Raw genomic sequence first — 16,239 nt, forward strand, 5'->3', positions numbered from 1 at the left:
AGATTTTCTATCCGCTCCTTGCAGGGGCCATGGTCTGCCTTCTCAAACCCCTGTTCGCTCGCTAGTTTATAAGCTGCCTTTACCTCCTGCACTTTCTCTTCCTGTTCCCTAACTTGCCTTGCCAAACGGGCGTTCTTTTCCCGCAATCTTAACTCATTTCCCTTGGCTTCGGTGACTTGGCACTGTAGGTATTCCAACTGGGCCTTGTGTTCTCCCATTAAATACAATCTCTCCTGATTCAGAGCCTGCAATGCTACCATTAACTTCTCCCCTGCTAGAGCCTTATCCTGGATCTCCAGGCCTGACTCCTTTAACTCGGCTGCCTGTGCTGCAACGAGCCTGTGCAAAAGCTGGACCTGCTTTTTGAAACACATCAACCAGACTGCCTTCACTAAGGACTTCTTATATTCCTTTCCCTCTGTCCACTTAGCTGCTGCACCTATCAGACGCCCAGCCCTTAACAGAGTGGTGATCCACTTCTTCGTGATATTCACCTTGCTAAACACATAATCAGAAATCCTTTCCTCCATCATGGTTTGCTCATCCGAACCATTGTCTACTGTATCGCAACCCTGTTGCCGGTGTCCTGCCGTGGTCATCATTTTCTGTAGGGGGTGGCGTGTGCCCAGTCAGTTATGCCCCAGACTGCCTGTGAGCGGTTTGAATCGCTCCCACACCCCTGGGTTCTCAACACCAGACTTAGGTACAGGCGGCGATACAGAAAACAAGTAGACAATTTGTTTGGTGCAAGAAACCCGTGAACTTTATTAAAACATGAATAAATATTACAAATACTGAAAAATCACGAAGTAGTTACAGGCTTATCAGAAGAATATACTCAAATGGGAATGGGGAACACATGGCACATCGAGGGAACAACACACATTAATAAAATCCCTTAACCCTTATCCCACCTATAATACCTAACTAGATTAAGCTAAGAGGGGCCAGGAATTCATGCTCACCAATGGGGTTCCTTTGACAGTTCAAAAACCTGTCGATTAAGCCGGTTGCGTTTTTTTGGGATTCGCTCTTTGTGCTCTCTGCGGCCTGCCGTCATCACGTTGTCTCAGGGCGCTGCAAGGGCGTAATCCTGGTAAAGTACCCTGAGATTAAAGTCTTGCTTGCGTACTTTACCTCACAGGGATGATGGTTCTTCTTCTTCGGGTGGCAGTAGTTGAATTTTGCATGAAGACAATCGCAAGTACGTTGGATTGAAGGCCCGATTATTCAAAGCGTTCTTCAATCTTCTATACAATTCGTCTCGTCTCATTTCATCTCATCTCATCTCATCTCATCTCATCTCATCTCATCTCATCTCGTCTCGTCTCATCTCGTCTCTTCTGGCCTGGTCAGCCTGTGTTCGCCTGGTGCTGTACCGGGCATCCCTGATGGATTTGCGGAAGACATGGGCAGTGGCCAGGTAGCAAGCGCAGGAGGAAGAGAAGTGTGGCTACCAATGGGCCTATAATTATACTCCCGTCGAAGGCCCTTATCTGCGCACCAAATCAGGTCAGTCCATTGTCCAATTTAGTCGGGCTCGTTTAATATAATTATACCAATCTGAGTTAACTGGCTTTAGATGACCCTTTATCGCACCCAATGGCCCCGATGTCCGGGTTGTATTGTCATTAATGCATTTTAATCGGCCTGTCCAGCCTTGGTGGCTCCCTTGAGCTGGTCCAATTATTTATGCGGACAAACTAATGGCCTTATGCTTAGGCCTAACTGGGCTTGATCTGTTTCAATATGACGCAATGCATATTCAGTGTTTGCCGAGCTGTCTGGCTTTTCAAACACAAACTCCTTTTCACAGAAATGCATTTTAAGTTTCGATTTCCCAAAGCTGCCTGCTTGTGCTGCAGAGTCCATGCTGTTAAAATCTTACAGGCTTTTGGTCACAAGGTGCGGACACCATCTTTTTGGGTACCCTTTTTAAATTGTCCATAGAGGGTCCATTTTATTAATAACCTTGGGGGAATGTTGGAATTTTGGGAACCTTACAAGCCACTTGCAGGAGCTGAGGAGGACCTGACCCATGAGAGGGAGGTTGTTGGCACACCTCAAGGAAGTGGGGGTTCCTCTCCACGCGCTCACACTTCCATGCCACTGCAGAGCCCTCAGTCAGAGCCCCGCTGGAGTCCACACCCAAGTGAGATAGGCATCTCAACCCCTGCACAGCCGCAGGAGCAGCAGACTGCTGGCGAGCCCTCACAGGCTCACCACCCCAGAGGACGCCCGCCAAAGGTGTTGAGACAGGAGCAGCAGGAAAGTCAGCAAGGTGCCTCCACATCTGCTGAAGCCACAGGGGAACCACTACGTAGGAGCATGCGTAAGAGTAAAATAAAGCACCACTAATCACAAGGGTAGTCACTTGGGTGAAAAGTTTTGTACATAGTTATTATGTCATCAGTATCTTGTTTATAAAAAATCTGATGGCAACTGCTGCAGTTGTGGCGTGTGTCATTTGGCGAATGGGGATTTCGCTTTGAGGCCTTAGCATTACTTGCCGTTGTCAGGATGCTGGTCAAATAGGTAGGAATGCGCAGGGTTTGGCCATTGTCTATGCTCAGTTAAGAAGCAGTAAGACTACAGTGTTTGATGTACTAGGCTAAGTAAATCTGGACAGGATGAGTGCGTTCCTTGCATCCCGGGCAGCAATGTTCTCGCATAATGGTGCCGCTGGTTGATGCGCCTCTGCTGGATGGTCGTTTTCGCCCTCCTCCTCCTCCTCCTCCTCCCCCTCCTCAGCATCATCTTCATCCGAGGCAGGTCTGTGAGGAGCCACTTGGTCCTGAGGAATCTGCAAGCCACGACGCTGTGCCATGTTGTGAAGTACACAGCAAACCACGATGATTTTGGAGACCCTGGCTGCTGAGTACTGTAGGGCTCCACCTGACCTATCCAGGCATCTGAAGCGCATCTTCAGCAATCCGATGGTTTGCTCGATAATGCGTCTGGTGGAAATGTGGCTGGAGTTGTAGCGCTCCTCAGCTTCGTTGGTTGGTCTCCTCAATGGCGTCATTAGCCAAGTCCGCAGGGGATAGCCTTGTCTCCAAGTAGCCATCCCTGAAGTTCATCTGGCGGCCTGAATAGCGGAAGCACTGTAGACTGGCGCAGTATGAAGGAGTCATGGCAGCTGCCAGGGTACTTGGCACAAACATGCAAAATCCCATTCTTGTGGTCACACAGCAGCTGAATGTTAAGGGAGGGGAAGCCCTTGCGGTTGACAAAAACTCCTGGATTGCGATGGGGTGCACTAAGGGCCACATGTGTGCAGTCAATGATGCTCTGCACCCTTGGAAAGTCTGCCAGATGAGCTAATCCAAGCGCTCGCGCCCTCACACTTGCGCGATCCCTGGTGAAATGGATGTGATTGTGCATGAGGGCAAAGAGGGCATCGGTTACCTGCGTGATGCAAGTGTGTGCGGCCACCTGGGAGATGCTGCTGATGTCTGCTGCTGATCGCTGGAAGGAGGCTGAGGCAAAAAAGTTGAGTGCGGTGGTGACTTTGAGGGCCACTAGTAAGGAGTGTCGGCCTGGTGTGTAGGATTCACAAAATTTCCACATTTTCCCCGAAGTTATTAATAAAAGGGACCCTGCATGGACATTTTTAAAAAAGGGTACCCAAAAGATGGCGTCCGCACCTCGTGACCAAAAGCCTGCAAGTTTTAAAGCTTGATCTCTGCAGCACAGAACAAGCAGCTTGTGGGGAAATCGAAACCTAAAATGCAGTTTCTGTGAAAAGGACTTTGTGTTTTGAAAAAGTAGACAGCAAACATTAGAATATGCATTAAGCCAGATCGTAGACAGATCAGAACCAGTCGGGCCTATAATTCAGGCCATCAAGTGGTCTGCATAAATAATCGCAAACAGCTTAAGGAAGCCATCGAGGCCGGACAGGCCGATCAGAATGCATTAATAACAATACAGCTTGGACATCAGGCCATTAGGTGTGATAAACGGCCATTTAAAAACACTTAGTTTATATTGCTGTAATTATTTAAAACAGCCCGCCAAAATTGGAACAATGAGCCAACCTGATTTGGCGCACAGAAAAGAAATGGAAACGACGGGTATAATTGCAGGCTCCAGGTAACAATCTAGGCTCGCTCTGGCTTGCTCTGTCTCTGCTCTCTGGCGCTGTGCCCTCGCTCTTGGTTCCTGGCTCACTCGTGCCCTGGCCTCGTGGCAGGTCTCTCCTCGCTCCCCGCGGTGAGATTTCAGAAGCTAAGTACACCATACCAACTGCCGGGGAGGAGAACGAGACCCGAGTCCCTCGTCATCTGGGATGCCCAGGCTGCAAAAGAGGCGAGACGAATTCGAGCAGGTGACAGGTAGACGAGACGAGTAGAGACGAAGAAGACGATAAACTCGATAAACTAAGGGTAGAGCGAGGCAGTGAAAAATGTATCGAATAAAAACTCAAGCGTCGAGTTATAAGCTGGCGCTTGGGAAGACAAGCATCTTGGTAAACACTGTAATGCAGGTGCCTAGGCTTCGACGAATAAACTGTCGTTCGATGCATGGATAACAAAATCTAAACGAAAAAGACTGTTGACTGTCCGATAAATATAACATTACCGCCGACGACCGCCCGAGGGAGAAGAAGAGGAGTACCCATTGGGACGAGATGACGACGGTACCGGAGGAGAAGAAGGTGCGCCGCAGGAGCAGCCCTCGCACCACGCCCCTGAAGAACATTTGGCGATGGGGTACCTAAGAGGACAGAAAACCAGACCTCAAACTCCGCATTTCGTTAACAGTTGGCTTTGATTTGGATTGGTGAGCATGAATTCTGGCCCCTCATACCTTAATCTAGTTAGGTATAGTGGGTGGGATAAGGATAAGGGGATTGTTAATATAGTTTGTTTTTCCCTCGATGTGCCGTGTGTTCCCCATTCCCTGTATAAGTATAGTTATTTTGTATTTGCCTGTATTTTATGCTAGTAATTTCTCATAAGACTGTGTTATTTCTCCATTTTAATAAAATCTTGATTTTCTTACATCCAAACCACCTGTCTACTCGAGTCTTTCTGTATCGCCGCCTGTACCTAAGTCGGTGTCTAGAACCCAAGGGGCATGGGAGCGATTCGAACCGCTCACCAAACAGTCAGAGGCATAACTGACTGGGCGCACGCGCCACACCCACCACCCCCCCTTACAGAATGGCGACCACGGCAGGACACCGGCAACAGGGTTGCGATACAGCAGACAATGGTTCGGATGAGCGAACCATGATGGAGGAAAGGATTTCTGATTATGTGTTTAGCAAGGTGAATATCACAAAGAAGTGGATCACCACTCTGTTAAAGGCTGGGCGTCCGGTAGATGCAGCAGCTAAGTGGATTGAGGGAAAGGAGCACAAGAGGTCATTAGAGAAGGCAGTTTGGCTGATGTGTTTTAAAAAGCAGGTCCAGCTTTTGGACAGGCTCGTTGCAGCACAGGCATTCGAGTTAAGGGAGTCAGCCCTGGAGATCCAGGATAAGGCTCTAGCAGGGGAAAAGTTATTAATAGCTTTTCAGGCCCTAAATCAGGAGCAAGATCATTTAATGGGAGAACACAAGGCCCAGTTGGAGTACCTACAGTGCCAAGTCACCGAGGCCAAGGGAAATGAGTTAAGGTTGCGGGAGAAGAATGCCCACTTGGCAAGGCAGATTAGGGAACAGGAAGAGAAAGTACAGGAGGTAAAAGCCGCTTACAAGCGAGCGAGCGAGCAGGGGTTTGAGGAGGCAGACCAAGGCCCCTGTAAGGAGCGGATAGAAAATCTGAGCCGGGCCCTCCAGAAGGCAAAAGGCATGATCTGCCTCATAAGCCCGAAGGCAGGCCAGACTGATTTTATGGGGAACGAGGGGAGGACAGTTCCAACGTCACCGGTAGTGCCCAGAGATGACCCGATTGAGAGAGAGGAGATCTCACGACCACCACCCATAGCGCCAAGTTTCAGCGAGGTTTGGCAGCAAGGGGTGGTGGAGCCAGAGGTGGAGGCAGAGATGGAGCAACCCCCGCCAGAGATGTTGGAGCCGGGACCAATGTGCCCAGCACGGCATCGGAGATTCGGCCCATCCGCCAATGGCGACAATGAGGGACCCATCCAAAACCAGTTCGTATCACCCAACAGCTTAGGGCTATGGTCAACCATATCCCACGGCTCTCCGAAAAGGGAGACCCCTCGATCCACTTCAGGGAAGTAGAGCAGGCAGCCAGCGTCAATGACTGCGATGATGCTGAGAAATCCAAGATGCTGCTATTTTCCCTGGAGAGTAGTCTTCTCCAATCCCTCTCTGACAAACGTAAAAGGGGGCAGAGCGGGTATGAGGAGCTTAGAGATGCGGTTCTGGAGGCCATGGGGATGAATGAGGGAAGTCCTTTCTTCCATGTGGAGAAGACGATCCACCTCCCAGGGGAAACCCCGCAGGCTTTTGCGGACCGGCTGTGGCCGGTGTACCGGAGGGCCTGTCTGGGGACGCCGGACCGAGTGTTCCTGAACGGGGATTCCCTGGCCCATTGGCTCCGTTGCCTGGTGGCAAACAGCTTGCCACAGGTCCAGGCCAAGGCAGAAGCCTGGTTCGACCCCAAAAATCCCCAGACCACTGAACTTACGGTGATTAGGCAGCTCACTCTGGCCTATAAAAATGGTAGGGGAGCCGATGTACACCCACCCAAGGAAAGGTGCATGAGGCAAAACCCGGACCAGGTAGGAAAGAGTGGCACCAGGAAGGGAGTAAACCCCCCAACACAAAGACCAATTGTTACGGGTGTGGGAAGGATGGTTACTAGTGGAAGGAGTGCAAAAACCCTTGGAAGGATAACAAGGGAAAGCATTCCACAGCCCCAGCCCAAAAGGCGGGGGCAGGGATCCCTTCCGCAGAGGTCGAGTCACTTTTGGACACCAAGAGGTCCTTATTGACTGGCCAGGTGAGTGCAGCAGCCTCCACCGGTGCTCTGACCCCATCAGCCCCATCCAACCCACAGCCATGACTAGAGCCAGCGCAGCCTGTTTAAATGTGTTCTCTCCGGTATGATGAATGGAAAAGACCCCTTTTGGAGATGGAGTTAGAAAAGGTGATGGGGACCTATCTGTTGGACACGGGGGCATCATGCACCATGGTCTACTCAGCTAATCCCACCACATCACCTCTATCTAACGGGGTCCTACACATTCTGTCGGGGTTCACAGGCAAAGAACAGGCTGGCTCATTTTCCATCCCGCTCGCCATTCAGTTAGGACCGCTCCGCTCCAAGTGGATCTGTGTCCTGATGAAATGGGAAGTGGAGGGTGGAAGAGGGGTCCTGGGGGCAACACCCCACAAGAGTTCCAGGCATTTGTGCAGGCCCACCTGGCCACATTTGCCACACACAAGCACGACTGCGGGAGGGTCAACGGGTTTGAGGTCAGTGTAGATGGGGACCCCATGGCCCGACTACAGAAACAGTATAACTTCCCCAGGGAAGCAGAGCCCGACATGGAAGCAGCCATCTCCTTGTTAGTGCAGCAGAGAGTTCTGAGACCGATCTCTACCCACGTGAACTCTCCATTATGGCCGGTCAGAAAGCCAGACAATTCCTGGAGGGCCACAGTGGACTATTGGGTGCTCAATAGTAATATCCCAGCGTGTGCCCCCACAGTAGCAGCAGTTGCCGACCTCATAGGGAGTATTCCAGCATCCGCGACCACTTTCACGGTGCTGGATATTTCCAACGGGTTTTGGCCAATTTTAAGGAGGGAGGATCAGTACAAGTTTGCCTTTACGTTTAAAGGGCAACAGTACATGTGGAACTGCTTGCATCAGGGCTTCCACAACAGCCCCAGCATTTTCCATCAGTGTATGGCCAACAGCTTAAAGGATTTTAGCCAGCCCAGACAGTTGGTCCAATATGTGGATGACCTCTCCTGTTCACTGATTCGAAAGAGGAGCATGGCCCGCAATTGGCCAAACTGCTGGAGCTGCTAGGGCAGAAGGGTTTCAAGGTAATCTAGTTAGGTATAGGGGGTGGGATAAGCATAAGGGGATTGTTAATATTGTTACGTCCGTGTATAATAAGACACAGACTGCGGAGAACGGTACAACAGGTGTTTACTCAACGTGGCTCACACTGCAACTGATCTGTACAGTTTACTACTCAGTGTTATATACAGGTGTGGTCACTGCGGGTACTGCAGTATACATGAGCTGAAAAAAATAGTTCCCTCATTAAAGGTATATACATTACAATTCCTCCCTGTTAGATCCGTGATTCTGAGGGTATGCTGTTATTCAATAACCACACAGATGCTGTAACTTAACAATAAACAGGTATTTACTGGAGGAGGGTAGTCTCAAGACTGGGGGTACAGAGGCATGCACAAAGCTTATATACAGGTGTGGTCACTGCCGGCACTACAGTATACAGGAGCTGCAAAAGTAGCTCTGTCTTAAAGGCACATACACTACAATTCCTCCCCTTTTAGATTAGTAGTACCCCTAATATTCAAATAACAATAGACCATTTATAGATTCAGTCTTTGCGGCAGCTTCCTGACCCTTTCAGGATAGCACCTTTCCTGAGGTTCTTGTTCTTGGTGCAGAGGCGATTCTGACCCCTTTTCATCGGGTAGCTCATCGGGTTCCACTGCTACTGGTTCTGAGGTAGATGCTACCGGTATGTCGGGTTCATCCCCAGGTACTCGAGACATGGGGTTGACGCGTTCCTGTGACACTAAGATCTGATCGACGTGGCGTCTCACAATGTTCTCCCCGACATCCACTGTGTACATTAATGGCCCCTGCCTTGTGCATATCGTTCCGGGTTGCCATTTCTCTGTTCGATAGTCACAGGCCAAGACTGATTGTCCTACATTGAAGCTCCTTGTCGGCTTCTCATTGATGTGCTGGAATTGTTTGTCCTCAACATTTCTTCGCACATTTGGTCTGAGCAAGTCCAGACGAGATCTCAACCTTCAGTTAAAGAACATCATGGCCAGGGTCTGGTTGATAACAGCATGTGTCGCGCTTCGGTAAGCTAATAAGAAATTGTCTATCTTATGCTGTAGTGGAATTTCATCGTCGCACATGGCCTTTATCACCTTCTTAAAGGTTTGTACGAACCTCTCAGCCAATCCATTTGTGGCTGGATGATATGGGGCAGATGTGTCATGCCTTACCCCATTCCTTCTCATAAATTTTTGAAATTCTTCGGACACAAACTGTGGTCCATTATCAGAGCAAATCTGCTCTGGCAACCCGTTTCTGGCAAATATGGTCTGTAGGACTGCAATCATTTTCTCTGTAGTGGTTGAAGATATTTTTATCACCTCAGGCCACTTTGAATGAGCATCCACTGCTATTAAGAACAGTGAGTCCATGAATGGACCAGCAAAATCAATATGTACCCGTTGCCATGGAGAGGAGGACCACTCCCATGGGTGCAGAGGGGCATGTCGTGGTGCATTTTGGACCTTCTGGCATCCTAAGCAGCTCTTAGTTAGGTCTCCGATTTGTTGATCGATTCCCGGCCACCACACATAAGCCCTAGCAAGGCTTTTCATTTTCACTCCCCCCAGGTGACCTTCATGTAACTCATTTAGCACTCTCTCCCTTAACTTGGGTGGAATCACCACTCTGGGTCCACACATCACTGTCCCCTGGCATACTGACAGCTGTTCTCTTCTGGATGAGAATGCTGGCAACAGTGAGTCGCCATGTGTTGGCCATCCCCTCACCGTCAAATCATATACCCGAGACAGCGTCAGATCATTGCGCGTCTCCTTCTCTATATCCGCGTTCGTTACTGGCAATCGTTCAATTATTGACGAATAAAATATCTCGATAGGGTCCACTGCTGGTGCTTCCTCCACAGTAGGCAGTGGCAGGCGCGATAGCCCATCAGCGTTCCCATGCTGTTTCGTGCCTTTATATTTTATTTCATATTGATTCGCCCCTAGAAACAGGGACCATCTTTGTAACCGTTGTGCAGTCATCACTGGAACGCCCTTCTTAGGATTAAAGATGGAGACAAGTGGTAGTGGTCAGTCAGCAAAGTAAACTTCTGCCCATGCAGATAGTGGTTGAATTTTTTTACTCCCCATACTAGGCTGAGGGCCTCCCTGTCAATCTGGGCGTAGTTGCGCTCGGCTGAGGTTAGTGACCGAGACGCAAAGGCTACTGGCCTCTCCAACCCGTCTGGGAATTTGTGCGACAGCAACGCTCCAATACCATAGGGTGATGCATCACATGCCAAACAAATTGGTAGTGCTGGGTTGAAATGGGCCAACACCTCTTTTGATGTGATCAATTCTTTACACTTCTGGAAAGCTCGTCTATGTCCGTCATCCCACTTCCATGGTCCCCCTGTTTGCAGTAGGGTGTTCAGTGGGTGTAATACCGTGGACAAATTTGGTAAGAACTTGTGGTAGTAGTTTACCAGCCCGAGGAACGACCTCAGTTGTGACATATTTTCTGGTGCTGGAGCCTTGACTACTGCCTCAATCTTTTCAGGGGACTTATGTAACCCCTCTTCATCGATGACGTGGCCACAATACGAGATCTGTTTCTGGAAAAACTCGCACTTGTGGCGATTAGCTCGTAGCCCATACTCCTTTAATCTGGTGAGCACCTTCTCCAAGTTGGCGAGGCGGTCACTGTCATTTTCGCCCGTGACCAAGATATCGTCCAAATAACACTGGGTCCCTGGAATCCCTTGCAGGACCTGATCCATTGCCCTTTCCCAGATAGCCGGAGCCGAGGCTACCCCGAACACCAGCCGGTTGTATTGATAGAGACCTTTATGAGTGGTGATCGTAAGGTATTGTTTCGAAGCTTCTTCTACCTCCATTTGCAAGTACGCCTGGGCTAGATCAATTTTGGTGAAGCATTTACCTCCAGATAGCGAGGCAAAAATATCCTCAATTCGTGGAAGCGGATATTGTACCGTGTGAAGGACTGGGTTCACTGTCACCTTAAAATCCCCACAGATGCGGACCTTCTTTGGTTCCCCAGGCGTATTACTCAACGACCTCTTCATTACAGGAATGATGGGTGTAGCCCACTCGCTCCAGTCCACTTTGGACAGTACTCCTGAACGTTCCAACCCTTCCAGCTCTGCTTCAACAGCTGGTCTGATCGCATAAGTCACTGGTCTGAACTTAAGAAACTTTGGGCTTGCATTTTCCTCTATTTAATCATTGCTGTTATGCCTTTTAGTGTTCCTAGTCCCTCCTGGAACACTTCTTTTGCGTCAGTTAGCATTTTTGACAGTCGTCCAGGTGTGATGTCGTCATCCTTTTTGGCCTCAACCTTAAGTGCCTGTATGGAATACCAATCTAATTGTATCTTCCGGATCCATTCACATCCTAGCAGTGGTGGTCCTCCAACTGGAAATACATATATATCCATTTTAGGTATTTCCTGGCCTTTATATATCACTTTCACCCTTATTTTTCCTTTGGGGTAGACTTTTTGCCCCGTATACGTCTTCAAGACAATCTCTGTAGCTTTCAAGGGTATATGTGAAAATAGCTGCTTGTAATCCCTTTGGTTTATGACTGTTAGGGCTGATCCTGTGTCCAATTCCATTTTCACTTGGACTCTGTCTATCTTGAGTGTAACCCAGATAGTCTGGTGATCCTCCATTTCGGTTACCTTATGTAGTTTCAGACAACCCAGCTCCTTGCTTCCGGAGTCTGTGTCACTTTTATGTTCATCTGAACCACTGTCCATCACCTGGTGTACCTTTTTGTACTTCTCCTGTGGAGATTTCTTACTGTTGGTTTTCTTCCCAGACCTGCAGACTCTTGCTATGTGTCCTGATTTTCCACACTGTCTGCACACTTGGTCCTTGAACCAACAATCCTTCTGGTCATGTGTTGTTCTGCCGCAGCGATACCACTTCCCTGTTCCATAGGACATTTCATTGGTGCCATATTCTTGCGGTCTCCGTTGTATCTCTGCAGCGCCCCTTGCGGCTGCTTCATGTGATACTGCCATACTGAAACCCTTGTCCAGCGTAAGATCCTTTTCTGATAGAAGCCGTTTCTGGGTTCCTTCACTTTGTAGCCCACACACAAACTTGTCCCTTAACGTATCTGCTAGTCCCGCTCCAAACTGGCAGTGTGTTGATAGCTTGCGCAGTTCCGTTAGGTACTCAGCATTGCTTTCGTCTTTGTGTTGGTTCCCTTTATGGAACTTAAATCGTTCTGCTATCAGCAGTGGTGTGGGGTGTAATGATATCAGCAAATAGTGATGGTATTTGCCTGTTTGATTATGATGCCTTACCAGCATAGTTCGCTGATTAATTATTTATGCCTGACCAGCAGAGGGCATGTGACAGAGACAAGCAGTTTCGTTTTAGTTTCGCTTTTAGATGGATCACTAGCATGGTGTCTCCTGCAATGCTGTTAAAAAGAGTTGAACAGACTTTAGATTAAAAGACATTCTCTTTCATAAATGTCTCGTCATTGAACCCACATACAAATCAATACATGGTGTCAGAAGTGATTGAAAGAGATGAAGAGGAAAAATCTGAAGTGAAATCAGCTCTCCACCTATTAGCAAGCCAAAAGAGAAAATCATTACTTACCATTGGAGAATAGCTAACGAAGTGGAAAAAATGGAAGGTTTTCACCCACCGGCGAAGCTTCAGTTGACAGGTAATGTGGCTGAAAATTGGAGGAGATTCAAACAACGTTTAGAGTTGTATTTAGTGGCAATCGGAGCTGATGAGAAAAGTGATAAAAAGAAATCGTCAGTGTTCTTACATGTCATGGGTGATGAAGCGCTGGAGGTGTATAATAACTTCACATTCGCTGCTGTTGGAGACAAAATGAAGCTAGATAAAATAATGGAACAGTTTGAGGCCTACTGCATACCTAAACGTAACGTGACGTTTGAGAGGCACAGATTTTTCACATGTGTACAGAAAACGGGAGAGACTATTGATCAGTATGTGACTGAACTGAGAAACCGAAGCAAAACATGTGAATTTGGGGAACTGACAGATTCGCTGATAAAAGACAGACTGATGTGTGGTATTCCAGATAATGGTCTAAGGGAAAGACTGCTAAGAGAGCAAGATCTAGACCTGGGAAAAGCCTTAGCACTGTGTAGGGCTACAGAGACTGTGAAATTGCAGGCAAAAGAGGCCAGCGAACAAAAATGAAAAGGGCAATCGAAAGCCATGTAGTCGATGCGGTACACAGCATACACCAAGAAAGTGTCCAGCATATGGTAAAACATGCAATAGTTGCAACAAAAACAACCATTATGCCCGTTGCTGCAAGAACCAAGCGCAACAAAGCAAGGTCCATGCAGTAGATGAAAGCGAGATAGAGGAGTTCTATGTAGATGTTGTGTCTGAAAACAAGAAAGAAAAAAGAGACTGGATGTTGACACTAAAAGTGAATGACATACATATTCCATTTAAATTGGATACTGGAGCACAAGTTAATGTGATATCAGAGACTGATTTTAAGAAAATTAGACCCAGACCAAAGATACATGGAATAAAAGTGAAAGTGACAGGATACTCAGGTACTGATATACCAGTGAAAGGAAGATGCATTGTCAAAGTGACACACAAGGACAGAGAGCACACGCTAGCATTAATCGTGGTGCCAAAGGATGTGCAAGCCATACTAGGTTTAAAAGCCTGTGAGATACTGAACCTGGTAAAGAGAGTCCTCGTTGTGGAAAGCAAAGGAGAGGCAGTCTATGATGAACTCATGAAAGAGTACAACGATCTATTTATGGGTCTAGGCTGCCTTCCAGGAGAACACACGATCAGAGTAGATAAAAGTATGACACCGGTTATACATCCATGCAGAAAAGTTCCGTTTGCTCTTCAAAAGCAACTGAAGGCAGAGTTGGACAGGATGGAAAGCCTGAACGTGATTCAGAAGATAGATGAGCCAACTGAATGGGTGAGTTCTCTCGTCGTTGTGGACAAAAAGAATGGAAAGCTCAGAATTTGCCTGGATCCAAGAGATCTAAACAGAGCAATAAAGAGAGAGCACTTCAAGCTTCCTACACATGAGGAAATCATGGCACAGTTTGCAAATGCAAGGTATTTCAGCAAGTTAGATGCATCATCAAGATTTTGGCAGATGAAATTGGACGAGGCAAGTTCAAGACTGTGCACGTTCAACAGTCCATTTGGCAGATACAGATTCCTAAGGTTACCATTTGGCATTGCCTCAGCTCCTGAAGTGTATCACAAAACTATCCATATGATCTATGAGCACCTGGAGGGAGTTGATACATCAATGGATGACATCATAGTATGGGGAACCACGAGAACTGAGCATGACGAGAGTCTGAAAAAAGTGCTGGAAGCAACAAGGAAAACAAACCTGAAGCTGAATAGAGAGAAATGCCAGCTCGGGGTGACAGAACTGACATTCGTGGGAGATATCCTTAGTAGTGAGGGCATCAGACCAGATCCCAGAAAGGTGTCCGCCATTGAGAATATGCCAAAGCCACAATGCAAAAAGGACGTGCAGAGGTTTAATGGAGTGATCAACTACATGGGTAAATTCATATCCAACCTCTCAGAAAAGATGGCGCCACTGAGAAGACTAACTGAAAAGAACATAGAATGGGAATGGAATCATGAGCATGAGAAGTCATGGAGCAATCTAAAGAAACTGCTCACAGAGGAACCAGTTCTGAGGTTTTATGACCCGGCGAGACCCATCAAGATATCATCAGATGCATCACAGAGTGGGCTCGGTGCTGTTCTTCTGCAAAAATATGACTACTGGCAACCTATTGCATATGCATCACGCTCAATGACAGACGCAGAGATTCGATATACTCAAATAGAAAAGGAGCTGCTCAGCATCACATACGCCTGTGAAAGATTTCACCAGTTTGTGGCAGGACAAGCAATCAGTGTAGAGACTGACCATAAGCCCTTGATTGCATTGTTCCAAAAGCCACTAAATAGCTGTCCGCTTAGAATACAAAGAATGATGATCAAGCTGCAACGCTATACACTGAATGTTGCGTACACACCGGGTAAGCTGATGTATACAGCAGACACGTTGTACAGAGCTGTTGACCCAAGTGAGCCCGCAAACACCAAAATGGATGAAAAAGTGAACGCCTGCGTGGACATGATCACAAGTGCACTGCCCATAGCAGATGCAAAAATGGAGCTCATAAAGACTGAGACAAACAAAGATGAAACAATGAGATTACCGAGAAAAAGCATCTTGGATGGATGGCCCAACATGAAGCAAGACTGCTCACCTGACATAGCAGAGTACTGGAACTGCAGGGCAGAATTATCAGAGGTCGAAGACATCATCTACAAAGGAAGTAAAATAGTTATCCAAAAGAGTCTGAGAAAAGAGATGCTAAAAAGGATCCATGGAGGATATCTGGGAATTGTAAAGTGTAAGAAAAGAGCACGCGAGGTGATGTACTGGCCACGAATCAACCAAGATGTGACAAATGAGGTGTCAAACTGCACAATATGCCTGAAATATCGAGCAAGCAATCCGGTAGAACCACTAAAGCCTCACCCAGCACCAGACAGATCATACCAGAAGGTAGGCGCTGACCTATTCGTATGTCAATGGAAGGACTATCTTGTCGTCACAGACTATTACTCCCTGTATCCAGAGGTTTGTAGACTGCACACCACCACTGCAGATGCTGTGATAACATGTATGAAAGCCATATTCTCCAGACACGGCGTGGCAAGCGAGGTCTTCACAGACAACGGACCCCAGTTTTACAATGAAAGTTTCCGACACTTTGCCAAAGAGTGGGACTTTGTCCACACAACGTCAAGTCCTCACTTTCCACAGTCCAATGGACTAGTGGAAAAATCGGTCCAAACAGTGAAAAGACTGATGTACAAGGCAAAAGACAGTGGAACTGACTTCTACCAGAGCATGCTTGTATACCGCACAACGCCGCTCGAGTGTGGTAAGTCACCAGCCCAACTCCTTATGGGACGTCGGCTAAGGTCAAACCTACCCATCCCGGAGAACCTCCTGAAAACAAAAGAGGGGGAGAAAGTGAGGAAGTTCAAAGAACAACAGAAAGAAAAGCAAAAGTACTACTATGACAGAGGAACACAAAACCTACCTGAACTCCACACTGGTGACCAAGTAAGGTTCAAAGACAAAACAAACATATGGACTCAGAAGGGAACTGTCCTGAGTGAAGTTCAACCAAGATCATACACCATTCAGACAGATGAGGGTGCTGTTCTGAGAAGAAATCGTCGGGATCTTCTCATGGGACCAGCCAC

This window comes from Somniosus microcephalus, chromosome 1 (genome assembly GCF_052327205.1).
Source record: "Somniosus microcephalus isolate GS21.2 chromosome 1, FLI_Smic_1.0, whole genome shotgun sequence".
Lineage (NCBI taxonomy): Eukaryota > Metazoa > Chordata > Chondrichthyes > Squaliformes > Somniosidae > Somniosus > Somniosus microcephalus.